This window comes from Rutidosis leptorrhynchoides, chromosome 10 (assembly GCF_046630445.1).
Source record: "Rutidosis leptorrhynchoides isolate AG116_Rl617_1_P2 chromosome 10, CSIRO_AGI_Rlap_v1, whole genome shotgun sequence".
In the NCBI taxonomy this organism is placed as follows: Eukaryota; Viridiplantae; Streptophyta; class Magnoliopsida; order Asterales; family Asteraceae; genus Rutidosis; species Rutidosis leptorrhynchoides.
The window spans coordinates 110,639,744-110,660,014 of record NC_092342.1 but is presented as its reverse complement, the minus strand read 5'-3'; the positions used below and the strand labels follow the sequence as shown (position 1 = coordinate 110,660,014).

Sequence of the window (20,271 nt, the reverse complement as noted above, 5' to 3'; positions counted from 1 at the left end):
CCAGTTCCGGATTTTCGAACGTCCTTGCGTACAATTTTATATTTTGTACTTTGCGTTTTGAATCTTGTACTCTTGTGATTTCGAGACGTTTCTTATCAATAATTGGAACCTTTTTGATTGTCTTTTGTACTTTTGAGCTTTTTGGTCGTTTGCGTCTTCAATTAGTCGAATCTGTCTTTTGTCTTCACCTTTTATTATTTAAACGAATATCACTTGTAAATAGAACAATTGCAACTAAAAGCTTGTCTTTCTTGAGGAATAATGCTATGAAATATATGTTCGTTTTTAGCATTATCAGCGCAGCAGGGAGTTTTAAAAGAAGGAATTTTGAAGAATGAAATACCTAAAGGATCGGAAAAATATCTTAATATTCGGGAAGACAGAACCCGATATAGGGCTGAAAGAATTTGGGTGCCGAAGTTTGGAGATGTGAGAGAAATGGTACTTAAGGAAGCACATAAAACCAGATATTCAATACATCCCAGAGCGGAGAAGATGTACCAAGAAACACTTTTGGTGGCTGAGTATGAAAGCCGATATTGCTAAATACGTAGGAGAATGTTTGATGTGTTCTAAGGTCAAAGCTGAACATCAGAAATCATCAGGTCTACTTCAACAACCTGAAATCCCGGAATGGAAATGGAAAAACATTACCATGGATTTCATTACTAAATTGCCAAGGACTGCAAGTGGTTATGATACTATTTGAGTAATAGTCGATCGTCTCACCAAGTCAGCACACTTTTTGCCAATGAGAGAAGATGATAAAATGGAGAAGTTGGCGCGATTATATTTGAAGGAAGTTGTCTCCAGACATGGAATACCAATCTCTATTATCTCTGATAGGGATGGAAAATTTGTTTCAAGGTTTTGGCAGACATTACAGCAAGCATTGGGAACTTATCTAGATATGAGTACTGCCTATCATCCACAAACTGATGGGCAGAGCAAAAGAACGATACAAATGCTTGAAGACATGCTACGAGCATGTGTTATTGATTTTGAAAACAGTTGGGATCGCATCTACCATTAGCAGAGTTTTCCTACAACAACAGTTACCACTCGAGTATTGAGATGGCACCGTTTGAGGCACTTTATGGTAGAAAGTGCAGATCTCTGATTTGTTAGAGTGAAGTGGGGGATAGACAAATTACGGGTCCAGAGATAATCCAAGAAACTATCGAGAAAATCATTTAAATTCAACAACGGTTGAAAACTGCCTAAAGTCGACAAAAGAGCTACGCGGACATTAAAAGAAAAGATATAGAATTTGAAATTGGAGAGATGGTCATGCTTAAAGTTTCACCTTGGAAAGGCGTTGTTGGATTTGGTAAACGGAGGAAACTAAATCCAAGGTACATTGGACCATTCAAAATTATAGATCATGTCGGACCAGTAGCTCGCCGACTTGACTTACAGCAATAACTCGTCGGTGTACATAATACCTTTCATATCTCAAATCTGTAGAAATGTTTTGCTAAAGAATATCTCACTATTCTGTTAGACGAAATTCAAATAAAATGAAAAACTTCAATTCATCGAAGAACACGTCGAAATAATGGATCGTGAGGTTAAAAGATTTAAGCAAAATAAAATACCGATTGTTAAGGTTCGATGGAATGCTCATAGAGGAACCGAGTTCACCTGGGAGCGTGAAGATCAGATGAAGCTGAAATACCCTCACCTATTTCTAGAAGATGCGTCAACACCTTCAACAGCTTAAAATTTCGGGACGAAATTTATTTAACGGGTAGGTACTGTAGTGACCCGAACTTTTCCATATTTATATATTAATTGAAAACTATATTTGCATGATTAAATATTTCCAACATGTTAAGCAATCAAACTTGTTAAGACTTGATTATTTGAAATGAGTTTCATGTAGACAATTGACCACCCAAGTTGACCTGCGATTCACGAACGTTAAAAACTTGTAAAAACTACATGATATATATATATATATATATATATATATATATATATATATATATATATATATATATATATATATATATACATAAAAATGAGACTTTGTAAAAACTACATGTATATATATATATACATAAAAACTACATGAGATTTTGATAAGTAAGTATCTCACTAAGTATATTAACAATGAGTTATATACATAAAAATGAGACTATTGAATTAAGAAACTCAAAACGATATATATAACGATTTTCGTTATAACAACGTCTTACTTAATACATATGAATCATATTAAGATATTGATACATTATGTATAACATGATAAAATGATAATTAAATATATCATTAAGTGTGTTAACAATGAACTACATATGTAAAATAAGACTACTAACTTAAGAGTTTCGAAACGAGTTATATATGTAATGATTATCGTTGTAACAACGTTTTAATATATATATCGTATTAAGATATATTCATACACCATGTTATCATGATAATATGATAATTTAACATCTCATTTGATATAATAAACAATGGATTAATTACATTTAATAGGATCGTTAACTTAAAGGTTTCGAAACAACACTTACATGTAACGACTAACGATGACTTAACGGCTCAGTTAAAATGTATATACATGTAGTGTATTAAGATATATTAATTCACTTTTGAAAGACTTCAAGACACATATCAAAATACTTATACTTAACAAAAATGGTTACAAATACATTTCCATTCATTTTCATCAACAATTCTACTCGTATGCACCCGTATTCGTACTCGTACAATACACAGCTTCTAGATGTATATACTATTGGTATATACACATAATAATTCAGCTCTTAGCAGCCCTTGATGAGTCAACAAACATGTGGAACCAACAATTAGACAACTAGCATGACTTATGAGTAAGGAAACAAAAACAAGAACTCCTTTTAACCCCACTCACCCTTCACCACTCACCACCGACTCCATTTCACTTCCAATTTCCTTTCTAATTCTCTTTAAACACACACACATACACTCTCAAGAATGAAATTTCCAGTAAACTGATATGTGCGAGGTGTAGTACGAAATACTATTATAGTTTACTGCGAAATACTACGAAATATGATACAAGTTTTAATTAATTTACGGATGAGATATACCTAAACCTTGCTACAACACTATAGGCAGTGTACCTAATCGTAGAATAGTGTAGTTTTTAGTAAGTCCGGTTCGTTCCACAGGGAGAAGGCTTATTTTACACTATATTTTTATATAACTATATTTGTACAAAATATATATATTACAATTATTATTATTATAAAAAGGGGGTTTTTACCGTTTAATGACCGGTTTGTCGATTTTAAATAAATCGTAAAGATAAATGAAGATAATTAAAATGCGTAAAATAAATAACAATGACAAAATATAAAATTTCGAATAATAAAATGACAGTAATTAAAAGTACGATGAGAAATACAATAAAAGAATTATGCTTATTTAAACTTCCGTAATCATGATGATTGACGTTTTGATTTTAATTAATTGTTACCCGGGTTAATTGTCCTGTGTCCTGGTTTATTTGATACCTATCTAGTTTTGTCCATAATAGTCCATCGGTCATAATTATAAAATGCTCGTCAAATTAACCTTATTTTCGAAGTCAAATATTCTAACTAATTAGGGACTTGAACTGTAACAAGGTCTTAATACTTTGTTAATAATTACACCAGGTTATCGACTGCGTGTAATTCAAGGTTTTAATACTTTGTTAACAATTACACCAATTATCCTTGTATGTAATCTACCCCTGTTTAAATTAGTCCATGATACATTAATTTATTCACTTGGTCATAATGAATAATAAATTACCCAATTCAATTGATTAAATTAAATGATTGTAACAGATGTCGTATAAACGTCACTAAATAGGACATTCATAATCATTTAATAATTATTAGATTAACTAATTTGAAGATAGGTTCGACAGATTCCAACGAGTTGTCATTCGTTATTAGACAATACCCCCATCTATTAATAGTCCATAGTCCAATGTTCACAAGTGTCGGTCTTTTGTCCAAACCCAAATTATGGTACAAAATCCAATAACCCTGTCTTAATATTTAGTCTAACATCACGATTACTTCAGCTCAAATAAGCATAATAATAACTTAGTTACGAGACATTAATTTAAAAAGGAAGAACATAGCTTACAGTGATTATTTATCGCGTAGTGTTACCCGGACAGAGTTTCAACTTTAAAACCCGTAAAACATTTCTTACAATAACCCAACTAAACCATAACTTTATTATTAAAATTAACTTATATTAAAATTATAATATAAATATATATTACATATAGAGAGAAAGAATGTATGAAGGTGTACTGAAACTAGTCGAATTTGTTGGCTATTTATAGCACTTGGCTAGGTTTCTGGCTTCATACGATCGCATGAATAATGGTTTTCCTGGCCATGCGATCGCATGGCCAGCTGAATCCAGCTCACTCACTTTTGTTTGCTAGTTTGTCGACGTTATATTTAATAATATAATATAATATATATAATTTTATATAATTATATATATATATTATATTATATTCATGTGCATAGTAGACTTGTAATTTTAGGTCCGATGACTCGCGCGTTGATGCTCGATTTATGTTCCGGTTCCTGATTTTCGAACGTCTTTTCGTACGGTTAGATATCTTGTACTTTGCGTTCCGCGACTTGTACTCTTGTAAATTTTAGATGTTTCTCATCAATAAATTGAACCACTTGAATTATATGTTGTACATTTGAGCTTTTTGGTCATTTGCGTCTTCAAATCTTTATTTTCTTCTTTTATCTTCGCACTTATTTATTTAAACGATTATTACATAAAAATAGAACAATAGTAACTAAAAGCTTTACATATTGGAAGGATATTGTGCCTAAATATATGTTCATTTGGAGCACTATCAAATATCCTCATACTTGAGCGTTGCTCGTCCTCAAGCAATACAGAACTTGAAATTAAATCACACTTCACTCGAATCATTTTTTTATTCTCACACTTTATACATCAGTGATTTTGATACGGCGGTATAAACAATGATAGTAACGATGTGGTTTACAGTCCCACATGACTATTAAAAATTTAGATCCTTTAAGAAAATTGGATCTTTATGAAAATATTTGATCTTTTGAAAATTCATTCTAGCTTTTACCCTAGATAAGTTTTCCGGAATAACCCTTCACCGGTGTTTGCAAAATATTTTTGTGGGTTTCAGATTTCAAAATTTTAGCTCAAAACTTGCGGTTCTGTGTCACCCACTTGCTAACCTTGTATTAGGAAAGCAACACGTCCAGTATACTTGTTCCATATATTACTTTTCGGTAAACTACCGTCCGGTTGTAAAGGAAAGCGTTGAACAAGCAACCGTTAAGGCAATGTCTAATGACATGTTTTTGTTCATGGTCCACAACGTGTCGGATGCAATTACTATCCTTTGTAGGAGAAATAGTAAAGATCAACCTATAATTTTTCGGTCTGGCACAAGGTCCTGCCTTCGACCATGCTATGCAACCACCATTCTTACGGTTGACACCCGATTTGCTTCAGGTGACCTAATGAATTCCAGGTGAATTCTTAGGATTTTACGTTCAATGGTAATGAACGCATTGAAAATGGGTATTCAGAAAACAAATTGGTTTTAATTTGATCAAAATATTTTCTCGTTCAAGCTCGAGTTTAGATATCATTGAATTTCATGAGTTTGTAATTCTCAGTCTTTAAGGTCAATCTCAAGGATTGAATAATATCAGGCTTAGAAGCTGATTTTTAATCTTTAAGGAGATTATCCTTTCTGGGGGTCTGATTCATTTGTCTTATCAAGCTAATTTACACGGTACCCTCCCCATTTTACCAGATAGATCCTCTCATAGTTAGGATAAGTCTGACCACTTGGCGACCCTGTTTGATGCTGAGGTCCGTGGATTTCCAGCTGATTTTAGAGATGACTTTTCTAGATTTTTCGTCAATACAGCTGGTCTGGACAACAACTTCCTGACCTAAATCAAGAAGAGCGTGTCCTTTTCGGAAGACTTTACTTCCTTTTAATGATGGAATTGATTCATCGTGTAGATCCATCTATTCTTTCAAAGGTATTACAATAAATCGGGTAAAACTGATTAGTTTAGTCTAAAGCAAAAGTACCTGCAATAATCTGTACCAAATATGTGATATGTGTTTTAAAGAACTTGGTAAATTCTTCCCACACTTAGCTTTTATTTATTCTTTTCTTTGCCTTTTTATTCTCTTCTATTCCATTTTAAATGAATTCAAGCGTTTTGGGTTGTTTCTCCATTTATGTTCTCTCCGAGGTAACAATAATTTCGGCATTAACACCTAGTTTTATCGTTCATAAATATGTATAAACATAATTTTGAATTCATTTAGTTGAAAATTTTTCAAATTTTCACAAAATTTGGCAATTAAACCAAGTGTAAACCCGAGAGAATTTATAACCCTTCCCCACACTTGAGATTATGCAATGCCCTCATTTGCATGAAATCAGATTATAATTATAAATTCATGAGGGTGATTAGTATAGAAAAGTGAATAAAAATATCGAGTTTGCAAACATATTGTTTTATATCACATTTGATATTTTACGTCTTGTCGTCAAAATTAGTAGCTTTTGCTGAACTTTAATGTCAGTCTTTGAAAATGCGCTGTTTTACCCTGTTTTGTATATAAGATAAACTACAAACATATAATATATATATATATATATATATATATATATATATATATATATATATATATATATATATATATATATATATATATATATATATATATATATATATATATATTATAAAACCTTTATTTATTAAAATAATTTAAATGAATAATTTTTTAAAATTATGTTTCCTTTTACTTTAGGTAGTTTCGGTATGTTTACCTAGTCTGTCCCTCGACAAAATTTAAAATTTATCGTTAAAGCGATTGTTTTGAAAGCAAAGATTTTTTTGGGTTTTTTAATTTTTTTTTGGTATACTTTAAATCAATAAAATTAAAAATAATGATAACAAAATTTTTCGCCCCACCCTCGGGAAAAGCAATTTCGGTTCCATGACCTAGTCTTCAACTTACGATGAATTTTAGAAATTATTTTTTTAACTTAATGAAATAAAGTAAATTTTTTTTAAAAAAAAAAATCACACAAAAATTAAATTTAAAAATGAAAATTAATTTCATACAAAACCTACAAAACAAAAATTCAGAATGAGGGAAGAAAACTAGTTCTTTAGTGTCTGTTAGTGGAAAAGACCAATCGGATTCCATTCTCGGAATTACACGAGAACATAACAACTAACTCTAGACAACATTTTCTTTTTAGAACATTTGAATCTCCCCACACTTAGGTAGCTGTGATGTCGAAATTGTGATTAACTTCATCGTCAATTTCTTTTGGACCATAATCAACTTGCATATCTGTGACTTTTGCGTTAATCCATTGGTCGGATTCTTGTGTAATATCCACACATTCAACTAGTTTCACCTTTTCTTTAGGCGATAGATTGGATACTAATCGGTTACATAACTTAAAGTTCCCCTTTGTTCTAGCATCGCGAATCCGTTTAATAAGTTTCGTCATTGAACTATTAATAACGGGGTCATTTAATTTTGTATCAACAACGGGGTTCTTTGTTATCAGGTCATCATTAGGTTTTACTTCATCTTCCCTACACTTAGGCGTTTTATTATTGTTAAGCACTACCGTTGGAGTTGGTAAAATAATATGGTTCTTACCAATTATTTTTGTTGGTTCAACAGTTTTAGTTGGTGGAGATTTAGCCTTTCGACTCACAAAGGTGATTGATTTTTATCATTACTAAGTGTCATTCTACCCTCTCTTACATCAAATAACGCTCCGGTGGACCCTAAGAATGGTCGACCTAAAATTAGAGGAATGTTTGGGTCCTCTTCTATGTCAATGACAATAAATTTGACTAGAAAGGTTAAATTACCTACTTGAACGGGTAGGTTGTCAGCAATTCCAAATAGGTGCCTAATGGTTTGATCAAAGAGTCGAACACTCATTTTCATTGGACTTAACTCACCTACTCCTAGTCTCTTATATAATGAAAGAGGCATAACACTCACACTCGCACCTAAATCTGCTAGTGCATCATACATGACACAATCACTAAGTAGACAAGGAACAATAAATTCACCCGGATCACCCAACCTGGGTGGAACTTTTGGTGGAACTATCTTCACCGGGTTTATTTTTACGATTTTTGTTTCTTGTACTTTGTTATTCTTCTTCTTCTTTCCAGAGATATCACAAACTTTATTACCTATTACTTACTCATACTCAACTCCTTTTCTTGGAAACGGGATGGGTGGTTTGTATGGTGCCACCACTGGCTTTACATACTCGGGTGGTGGTAGTGTTGTAACTTCTTCATTGTTACTCATATCGAAAACCTTCCCATCTTCTGATGCTGGTTTTTTAGAATTCGTTAAAACCATATTAACATTCTCATTCCGAGGATTTACTTCAGTATTACTCGGTAGCTTTCCTTGCTCTCTCTCACTCATCAAGCTAGCAAGAGTACCTACGTGTTTTTCTAGATTCAAAATGGAAGCTTGTTGAGTTCTTAATGACTGATCAAATCTCTCATTTATTTGGGTTTGAGATGTAATAAATTGTGTTTGAGATTTCATTAGCTTTGCCTTCATTTCTTCTAGATTTGACTTTTTCTCTTCGATTTGTTGTGGTGGTTTATACAAGCTAGGTCTTTGTTGATTGAAAGTGTTGTTTTGAGTTTGTTGGTTATTCGGACCTTGTTGGTTATACGAGTTATTGTTTGTCCCATTTGGATTATAAAGAATGTTCTGATTTCGATTGAAGTTTGGTCTTGGCGGTTGATAATTATTTTGATAATTATTTCCCGGCCTTTGGTTCATGTAGGAAACATTCTCACGTTGTTCCATCGTTTGCTCGATGTGACAATCTTTTGTTAAGTGTGGTTCACCGTATTGCTCACAACTGATTCGTATTACGTGAATATCTTTATTCATCTTTTCCATTCGTCTCTCTAAAACATCTATTTTTGCGGAAACGGAATCAAAGTCATGGCTAGAATCGGCTCTAGCTGCTTTAGATGAACGAAAGATATCTTTTTCCTGATGCCACTCATGAGAGTGGGAGGCTGTATTATCAATTATCTTGTGAGCTTCGGTTGCGGTTTTCTTCATAATGGAACCACCAGCTGCTGTGTTGATGTTTTTTCGTGTAGCAACGTCGCATCCTTGGTAGAATATTTATACTATTTGATAAGTATCTAAACCGTGTTGAGGACATCCTCTCAACAATTTTCCGAATCTTGTCCACGCCTCATATAATGTTTCATTTGGCTTTTGTGTGAACGTAACTATTTCTCCTTGAAGTCTTACGGCTTAGATGCCGGAAAGAATTGTTTAAGAAATTTTTCAACTAAGACATCCCATGTATCAATCGCCCCTTCAGGTAACGATTCTAACCAATCTTTGGCTTCTCCCTTTAAAGTCTAGGGAAATAACATGAGATAGATCTGTTCATCCTCAACTTCTCTGATTTTGAATAGAGTACAGATCCTATTAAAGGTTCGAAGATGTTCGTTTGGATCTTCTTTTGGCGTACCACTATATTGACATTGATTAGTTACCATGTGTAGGATTTGTCCTTTGATTTCATAATCTGGAACATTAATGTCTGGCTTAATAATGGCGTGACCTTGGCCAGTGCGTGTGGCTCTCATTCGATCTTCCATACTTAGAGGTTCCGTTACTTCCATAATTGAATTTGTTGAATACGAATCACTAGAGAATTCCGATTTAATGGTTTCTTCCTCGACAATCTCTGGTTGAATGATTTATGGTTCCGGAGGAAATATTAGTGGTTCAGGATCTCTGAATTGTCCTTGAATATCCTCCGGGTTCTCAATTGTGAGGTCGGGTTCAAAAAATGGATTATCGGAAATTTGAATTGGAGTACTTGTTCGACTTGATGACGATTCTAAAGAAAAATCAACGGCGACAATATTGGCTAGATGTCTTGATCGAGTTACAAGTGGTGAACGTATGAAAGGTAGTGAACGTTTTGCTCGGTGCATTCACTGAATATCCTATTAGTTATAAAAATAAAAAATTATATAAGTTATCAAATTAATAGACTTTTCTGATTTTGCCCACGTTTCGAATAGCCAATAGATGCAGCAGGTACCCAGGACCCTTTAAATCGGAAGCCCACAACTCGCCACTAACAAATCCAACTATTACTACGAACCAGAAAATTTTGGATGTCTATTAATTTAACCGCTTAAAATAATTTTTCGTCAAAATTTAAAGAAGATAAAAATCTATGTCCTAAAAACTAGAGCGTAGAAATGAGGAAGAAAAAGCGCGTCAAAAAATAAGAGGTCGAAAAACAAACGTCGAAAAATAAAAAGTCGAAAAAATAATAAAAAGAAATAAAAACGTCGAAACTTAAAAGTCTAAAAACTAAATATTAAAAGTTGCGTATAAAGGAATTAAAGCTTAAAAGGAATTCTATATCCAAAACAGCAATAACTTAATTAGGCACTAAAATCTATTTAAAACTAAAGCGATAAGCGACGTCATAAAATTCTAAAGCGCCTAAATCTTAATTTAAAGAAAAAGCACTTAAGGAATTTTACGGCAAAGCCTAAAAATCTAGAAATATACAATAACTATGGCAAAAACTAAGTTTAAACTAATTACGAACGATAAAAATACAAATTACAAATTAAAAGATAAAAATATATAATTTATAAAAAGAGATAAAAAATGATAAAATTACTTATTTTTATAAAAATATTATTTTTATATTATTATTTTATAAAAATATTAAACTATATAATTAATAATAATACTTAAACTTAATATTACAACTTAATTAAAACTAGATATAAATATATTAAACAATTAAACCCTAATAATAATTATTAAAAATTTAAAACCTTAACAGCTAATTAATGGCGTACTAGGTTGGCCTGTCAGACAAGCTCATGCGACCGCATAAGATTTAGTCATCAGGGTCATGCGATCGCATGGCCCAAGATTCCAGAAATCCTTCCGGGCTTTTAACAGGCTTCGGCCCAAATTTAATTTATATATTTATTTGATTTTTAATTTTTTATAAAATAATAAAAACAAACTTATAAAAAAAACTGAAAATAAAATAAAAATACTTTTTAATTTTATATATTTTAAATAAAATCTTAAATATATATATATATATATATATATATATATATATATATATATATATATATATATATATATATATATAATAATTTTTTTTAAACACTTATACAAAATATTTTTACGAAATAAGAAATAATATATATATATTTTTTTTAAAATATATAGTTTTACTAAAATATAGCGTAAAAATATAGCGTTTCGCCGGTTCCCTGGCAGCGGCGCCAAAATACTTGATGTGTGCGAGGTGTAGTACGAAATACTATTATAGTTTACTACGAAATACTACGAAATATGATACAAGTTTTAATTAATTTACGGATGAGATATACCTAAACCTTGCTACAACACTATAGGCAGTGTACCTAATCGTAGAGTAGTGTAGTTTTTAGTAAGTCCGGTTCGTTCCACAGGGAGACGGCTTAGTTTACACTATATTTTTTATATAACTATATTTGTACAAAATATATATGTTACAATTATTATTATTATAAAAAGGGGTTTTTTACTGTTTAATGACCGGTTTGTCGATTTTAAATAAAGCGTAAAGATAAATGATGATAATTAAAATGCGTAAAATAAATAACAATGACGAAATATAAAATTTTGAATAATAAAATAACAGTAATTAAAAGTACGATGAGAAATACAATAAAAGAATTATGCTTATTTAAACATCCGTAATCAAGATGTTTGACGTTTTGATTTTAATTAATTGTTACCCGGGTTAATTGTCCTTTGTCTTGGTTTATTTGATACCTATCTAGTTTTTGTCCATAATAGTCCATCGGTCATAATTATAAAATACTTGTCAAATTAACCTTATTTTCGAAGTCAAATATTCCAACTAATTAGGGACTTGAACTGTAACAAGGTCTTAATACTTTGTTAATAATTACACCAGGTTATCGACTGCGTGTAATTCAAGGTTTTAATACTTTATTAACAATTACACCAATTACCCTTGTATGTAATCCGCCCCTGTTTAAATTAGTCCATGATACATTAATTTATTCACTTGGCCATAATGAATAATAAATTACCCAATCCAATTGATTAAATTAAATGATTATAATAGATGTCGTATAAACGTCACTAAATAGGACATTCATAATCATTTAATAATTATTAGATTAACTAATTTGAAGATAGGTTCGACAGATTCCAACAAGTTGTCATTCGTTATTAGACAATACCCCTCATCTATTAATAGTCCATAGTCCAATGTTCACAAGTGTCGGTCTTTTATACAAACCCAAATTATGGTACAAAATCCAATAACCCCGTCTTAATATTTAGTCTAACATCACGATTACTTCAGCTCAAATAAGCATAATAATAACTTAGTTACGAGACATTAATTTAAAAAGGAATAACATAGCTTATAGTGATTATTTATCGCGTAGTGTTACCCGGACAGAGTTTCGACTTTAAAACCCGTAAAACATTTCTTACAATAACCCAACTAAACCATAACTTTATTATTAAAATTAACTTATATTAAAATTATAATATAAATATATATTACATATAGAGAGAAAGAATGTATGAAGGTGTACTGAAACTAGTCGAATTCGTTGGCTATTTATAGCACTTGGCCAGGTTTCTGGCTTCATGCGATCGCATGAATAATGGTCTTCCTGGCCATGCGATCGCATGGCCAGCTGAATCCAGCTCACTCACTTTTGTTTGCTAGTTTGTCGACGTTATATTTAATAATATAATATAATATATATAATTTTATATAATTATATATATATTATATTATATTCATGTGCATAGTAGACTTGTAATTTTAGGTCCGATGACTCGTGCATTGATGCTCGATTTATGTTCCGGTTTCGGATTTTCGAACGTCCTTTCGTACGCTTAGATATCTTGTACTTTGCGTTCCGCGACTTGTACTCTTGTAAATTTTAGACGTTTCTCATCAATAAATTGAACCACTTGAATTATTTGTTGTACATTTGAGCTTTTTGGTCATTTGCGTCTTCAAATCTTTGTTTTCTTCTTTTGTCTTCGCACTTATTTATTTAAACGATTATTACATAAAAATAGAACAATAGTAACTAAAAGCTTTAAATATTGGAAGGATATTGTGCCTAAATATATGTTCATTTGGAGCACTATCAAATATCCCCATACTTGAGCGTTGCTCGTCCTCAAGCAATACAGAACTTGAAATTAAATCACACTTCACTCGAATCACTTTTTTATTCTCACACTTTATACATCAGTGATTTTGATACGGCGGTATAAACAATGATAGTAACAATGTGGTTTACAGTCCCACATGACTATTAAAAATTTAGATCCTTTCAGAAAATTGAATCTTTATGAAAATATTTGATCTTTTGAAAATTCATTCTAGCTTTTACCCTAGATAAGTTTTTCGGAATAACCCTTCACCGGTGTTTGCAAAATATTTTTGTGGGTTTTGTGGGTTTCAGATTTCAAAATTTTAGCTCAAAACTTGCGGTTTTGTGCCACCCGCTTGCTAACCTTGTATTAGGAAAGCAACACGTCCAGTATACTTGTTCCGTATATTACCTTTCGGTAAACTACTGTCCGGTTGTAAAGGAAAGCGTTGAACAAGCAACCGTTAAGGCAATGTCTAATGACATGCTTTTGTTCATGGTCCACAATGTGCCGGATGCAATTACTATCCTATGTAGGAGAAATAGTAAAGATCACCCTATAATTTTTTGGTCTGGAAAAAGGTCCTGTCTTCGACCATGCTATGCAACCACCGTTCTTACGGTTGTCCCCCGATTTGCTTCAGGTGACCTAATGAATTCCAGGTGAATTCTTAGGATTTTACATTCAATGGTAATGAACGCATTGAAAATGGGTATTCAGAAAACAAATCGGTTTTAATTTGATCAAAATATTTTCTCATTCAAGCTCGAGTTTAGATATCATTGAATTTCATGAGTTTGTAATTCTCAATCTTTAAGGTCAATCTCAAGGATTGAATAATATCAGGCTTAGAAGCTAATTTTTAATCTTTAAGGAGATTATCCTTTTCGGGGGTCTGATTCATTAGTCTTATCAAGCTAATTTGCACGGCGCCCTGCCCATTTTACGAGATAGATCCTCTCATGGTTAGGATAAGTCTGACCACTTGGCGACCCTGTTTGATGCTGAGGTTCGTGGATTTCCTGCTGATTTTAGAGATGACTTTTCTAGATTTTTCGTCAACCTGCAGCTGGTCTGGACGACAACTTCCTGACCTAAATCAAGAAGCGTGTGTCTTTTTCAGAAGACTTTACTTCCTTTTAATGATGGAATTGATTCATCGTGTAGATCCATCTATTCTTTCAAAGGTATTACAATAAATCGGGTAAAACTGATTAGTTTAGTCCAAAGCAAAAGTACCTGCAATAATCTGTACCAAATATGTGATATGTGTTTTAAAGAACTTGGTAAATTCTTCCCACATTTAGCTTTTATTTATTCTTTTCTTTGCCTTTTTATTCTCTTCTATTCCATTTTAAATGAATTCAAGCATTTTGGGTTGTTTCTCCATTTATGTTCTCTCCGAGGTAACAATAATTTCAGCATTAACACCTAGTTTTATCGTTCATAAATATGTATAAACATGATTTTGAATTCATTTAGTTGAAAATTTTTTAAATTTTCACAAAATTTGTTAATTTCACATGGGACGGAGGGAGTATTAGATTAACTAATTTGAAGATAGGTTCGACAGATTCCAACGAGTTGTCATTCGTTATTAGACAATACCCCCCATCTATTAATAGTCCATAGTCCAATGTTCACAAGTGTCGGTCTTTTGTCCAAACCCAAATTATGGTACAAAATCCAATAACCTCATCTTAATATTTAGTCCAACATCACTATTACTTCGGCTCAAATAAGCATAATAATAACTTAGTTATGAGACATTAATTTAAAAAGGAAGAACATAGCTTACAGTGACTATTTATCGCGTAGTGTTACCCGGACAGAGTTTCGACTTTAAAACCCGTAAAACATTTCTTACAATAACCCAACTAAACCATAACTTTATTATTAAAATTAACTTATATTAAAATTATAATATAAATATATATTACATATAGAGAGAAAGAATGTATGAAGGTGTACTGAAACTAGTCAAATTCGTTGGCTATTTATAGTACTTAGCCAGGTTTCTGGCTTCATGCGATCGCATGAGTAATGGTCTTCCTGGCCATGCGATCGCATGGCCACCTGAATCCAGCTCACTCACTTTTGTTTGCTAGTTTGTCGGCGTTATATTTAATAATATAATATAATATATATAATTTTATATAATTATATATATATTATATTATATTCATGTGCTTAGTAGACTTGTAATTTTAGGTCCGATGACTCGCGCGTTGATGCTCGATTTATGTCCCGATTCCGAATTTTCGAACGTCCTTTCGTACGCTTAGATATCTTGTACTTTACGTTCTGCGACTTGTACTCTTGTAAATTTTAGACGTTTCTCATCAATAAATTGAACCACTTGAATTATATCTTGTACATTTGAGCTTTTTGGTCATTTACGTCTTCAAATCTTTGTTTTCTTCTTTTGTCTTCGCACTTATTTATTTAAACGATTATTACATAAAAAAAGAACAATAGTAACTAAAAGCTTTACATATTGGAAGGATATTGTTCCTAAATATATGTTCATTTAGAGCACTATCATAAACTAATCATCATCTTCATCAAAAATTACTTTAAGAATCAAGCTATAATCATCATAGAAAGAACAGTTCAAGAACACTTCGAAAATCCTTTCAAGTTTGCTAGTTTACTTTCAATCTTGCAAATCCATTTCAAGTGATCATCCAACCTCAAGAAATCCTTGTTATTTACAGTAGGTTATCTTTCTAAATCAAGGTAATACTCATATTCAAACTTTGATTCGATTCGATAACTATAACTATCTCAATTCGAGTAGTAATCTTACTTGAAATTGTTTTTGTGTCATGATTCTACTTCAAGAACTTTCAAGCCATCCAAGATCCTTTGAAGCTCTAGATCATTTCTTGTCATTTCTAGTAGGTTTACCTACTAAACTTGAGGTAGTAATGATGTTTATAACATCATTCGATTCATATATATAAAATTATCTTATTCGAAGATTATAACATGTAATCACTAGGACATAGTTTAGTTAATTCTAAACTTGTTCGCAACAAAGTTAATCCTTCTAACTTGATTTTTAAAATCAACTAAACACATGTTCTATATCTATATGATATGCTAACTTAATGATTTAAAATCTGGAAACACGAAGAACACCGTAAAACCGGACATACGCCGTCGTAGTAAAACCGCGGGCTGTTTTGGGTTAGATAATTAAAAACTATAATAAACTTTGATTTAAAAGTTGTTCTTATGGGAAAATGATTTTTCTTATGAACATGAAACTATATCCAAAAATCATGGTTAAACTCAAAGTGGAAGTATGTTTTTCAAAATGGTCATCAAGACGTCGTTCTTTCGACTGAAATGACTACCTCTTATAAAAATGACTTGTAACTTATATTTTCGACTATAAACTTATACTTTTTCTGTTTAGTATCGTAAATTTTAGTTCATTATGAAACTATAGCAATTTGATTCACTCAAAACGGATTTAAAACGAAGAAGTTATGGGTAAAACAAAATTGGTTAAAAATGGTTAATTTGACTACGGGATGAAATTACAAAAATCTATGCTAACCATATCCTAACTAACTTATATTGTATTATACATGTATTCTAACATATATTATGTAACCTTGATAGACCATTGACACGTATACAATGTTTTGACATATCATATCAACGCCATCTATATACATTGTTTGGAACAACCATAGACACTCTATATGCTGTAATGCTCGAGTTCGCTATACAGGGTTGAGGTTGATTCCAAAATAATATATATACTTTGAGTTGTGATCTAGCCTGAGACTTGTATACACTGGGTCGTGGATTGATTCGAGATAATATATATTGATTTATTTCTGTTTTACTAACTGTGGACAACTAGTTGTAGATTACTAACGTTGGACAGCTAACTTAACAAACTTAAATCATTAAAACGTAATAAAAAATATTGTGAATATATTCGATCATACTTTGATATATATGTACATAATTGTTGTAGGTTCGTGAATCGACCAGTGACCAAGTCTTATTTCCGGCAAAGTAAAAATCTGTGAAAGTGAGTTATAGTCCCACTTTTAAAATCTATTATTTTTGGGATGAGAATTCATGCAGTTTATAAATGTTTTACAAAATAGGCACAAGTAATCGAAACTACTTTCTATGTTGGATTATCGAACCGAATATGCCCCTTTTTAGCTTAGTAGCCTAAGAATTAGGGAAATGGCCCCTAATTGACGCGAATCTTAAATATAGATCTATTTGGCCCAACAAGCCTCATCCGAGTTACGGATGCTTTAGAACTTCGATTTATCATATTCGATAAGAGTCCCGGAATGATGGGGATATTCTATATGCATCCTGTTAAGGTCGGTTACCAGTTGTTCAACATATGAATGAATTTTATCTCAATGCAGTTTGCGAAATGCCTGATATGAGATGTATATTTATGGAAAAAATGAAATCTTATGGTCTATTATTATGATTTGATAATATATTGGTTAAACCTATAACTCACCAACATTTTTGTTGACGTTTTAAGCATGTTTATTCTCAGGTGATTATTAAGAGCTTCCGTTGTTGCATGTTAATTTAAAGACAAGAATCAGAGTCAGCATGCTTGTATAATATTGTTTAAAAACTACATTCGAAGACTTAAATTGTTGTGTAATATTATTGTAAACCATTATGTAATGGTCGTGTGAAAACACTATATTTTAGATTATCATTATTTGATAATCTTCGTAATGTTTTAAACCTTTATCGATAAAATAATGGTTATGGTTTGTTTTAAAAACGAATGCAGTTTTTGAAAACGTCTCATATAGAGGTCAAAACCTCGCAATGAAATCAATTAATATGGAACATTTATAATCGATATGAACGGGACATTTTAGAATTGTTACCTTCTTTGAAAAACTTCTGAACAAACGCATGATTGGAACGGATTATAGCAACAAATTTCGTGAATTTTGATGTTAAATTGAAGATTTTGAGTGAATTTTTGTGTGTGTGTTCGTGAATGTGTGTGTGTGGAGAAGTGAGGACTGAGAGCAGCTCGACTGCTTTTATGAATCTGCCCAGTTTTTTAGTCACATGCGATCACATGGTGGTATAGGGTAAATCCCATGCGATCGCATGGGGTCCCTGATTTTTTTTTATATAAAAACCTTCACTTATTAAATAAATAATTACTTAATTTAAAATCTTGTTTCTTTTTAGATTGAGGGTGTTTCGGTACGTTTACCTAGTTCGTCCCATGACAAAATTTTAAAATTTGTCATTTTAAAGTGTTTGTTTTAAAAGCAAAGATTTTTAGGTTTTTTAAATGTTTTTGGCATACTTTAAATCAATAAGATTAAAAATAAGGATAACAAAATTTCTCGTCCCGCCCTCGGGTAAAGCAATTTCGGTTTAACGACCTAGTCTTCAACTCACGATGAATTTTATAAATCAATTTTTTAACTTAATGAAATAAAGTAAATTTTGTTTTTAAATTCACACAAAACTTAAATTGAAAACGCATAAAATTACATATAAATATTTTAATATTTTTATACATTGATTTTACAAATTTATATTTAAAATAATATAGTTATATAGTAATAAATTAATATTTATATATTAATTAAAAACAAGGTAAAAATAAAATTAAAATTTTTTTTGGTCTTTTATCCCACTTTAATCAATCAAATATTAACAAAAATATACGTCCCTCTTTTGGGTAAAGTAATTTCGGCTATATTACCTATTTTTACTCCTGACGAATTTCTGAAATATTTTGGATTGATTAAAGATATTTATACCTTATGAATAAACGGTAAATTTCGCAGTGATGAATTAAATTTTTGTCTGATATCAATAATTTCGGTTTATTATACCTAATTTTATTGAATATCAATTTAATACTTTATAGCGAACGATTCAGTGTTTATTATCAAAAGGTTAAAAGCAATAAATAAAAATAAAATAAAAACTGTACATACTTACCTGTGAGATAGAATTCTCAGATACTTGCTCTAGTCGACTCATAGGAGAGTCGTGCGATTTGGTTTTCCATAGCTACGTACGCGTAACCACGAATTTTCAATAACTTTTCTTCTAAACATATGAAAGGTCCTTCTCTGCATAGAGTAACGAATTCGGTATTGGAATATGTTTGATTTTTTTGAACATTTCCCTTCGTGTGACCATTTTTCGCATTTATGACATCTTTCAAGGTGTTGTGCTCTTCTTTTTGTTGCGGATTTCGATTTTTCTTTACCAAAATGTACCTTATTATGATTGTTCCTAAGTTCTTTTCTTACTTCGTCCATTTTGCCTCTTATGAATGATACCAGTTCACTCGGGAATGTGTTATTATTACGTTTAGTAATCATAGCATGTAGTAGCAGACTATGGTTCAGATCAAAGGAATTTTTCATCTCTTAAAACCTAAAAGAAATAAAAATTCAGAATGGGGGGAGAAGACTAGTTCTTTAGGGTCTGGTAGGGAAAGACCATTCGGATTCCATTCTCGATAACTACACGAAAACAGAAAATCTAACTCTAGACAGCATTATATTATCCTAAAAAGATTTGAATCTCCCCACACTTAGTTATCTGTGGTATCGAAATTGTGATTAACTTCATTATTAACTTCAATTGGACCATCAACAACTTTCATATCTTTGACTTTTGCTTCAAGCCATTTGTTGATTTCCTCTGTAACATTCGCAAATTCAATTAACATCGCTTTTTCTTTAGGCGACAAATTGGATACTAATCGGTTACATAACTTAAAGTTCCCCTTAATCCTAGCATCTTGAATCCGTTTATAAGTTTCTTCGTTGAACTGTTAAAAACGTGTTCATCTAATTTTGTATCAACAACGGGGTTCTTTGTTATCGGGTCATCATTAGGTGTTTCTTCATCTTTTCCACACTTAGGCGTTTTTATTGGTTCTACTGTTTTGGTTGGTGG

General features: G+C 31.6%; 1 non-coding gene across 1 annotated transcript; it reads left to right on the top strand.

Annotated features, from left to right (window-relative positions):
* Positions 1-9,256: 9,256 nt before the first annotated feature.
* LOC139874104 (small nucleolar RNA R71) lies at positions 9,257-9,363 on the top strand. Its single transcript, XR_011767809.1, has one exon. It is a non-coding gene; the product is annotated as a small nucleolar RNA R71 (small nucleolar RNA).
* The last annotated feature ends 10,908 nt before the right edge of the window (positions 9,364-20,271 follow it).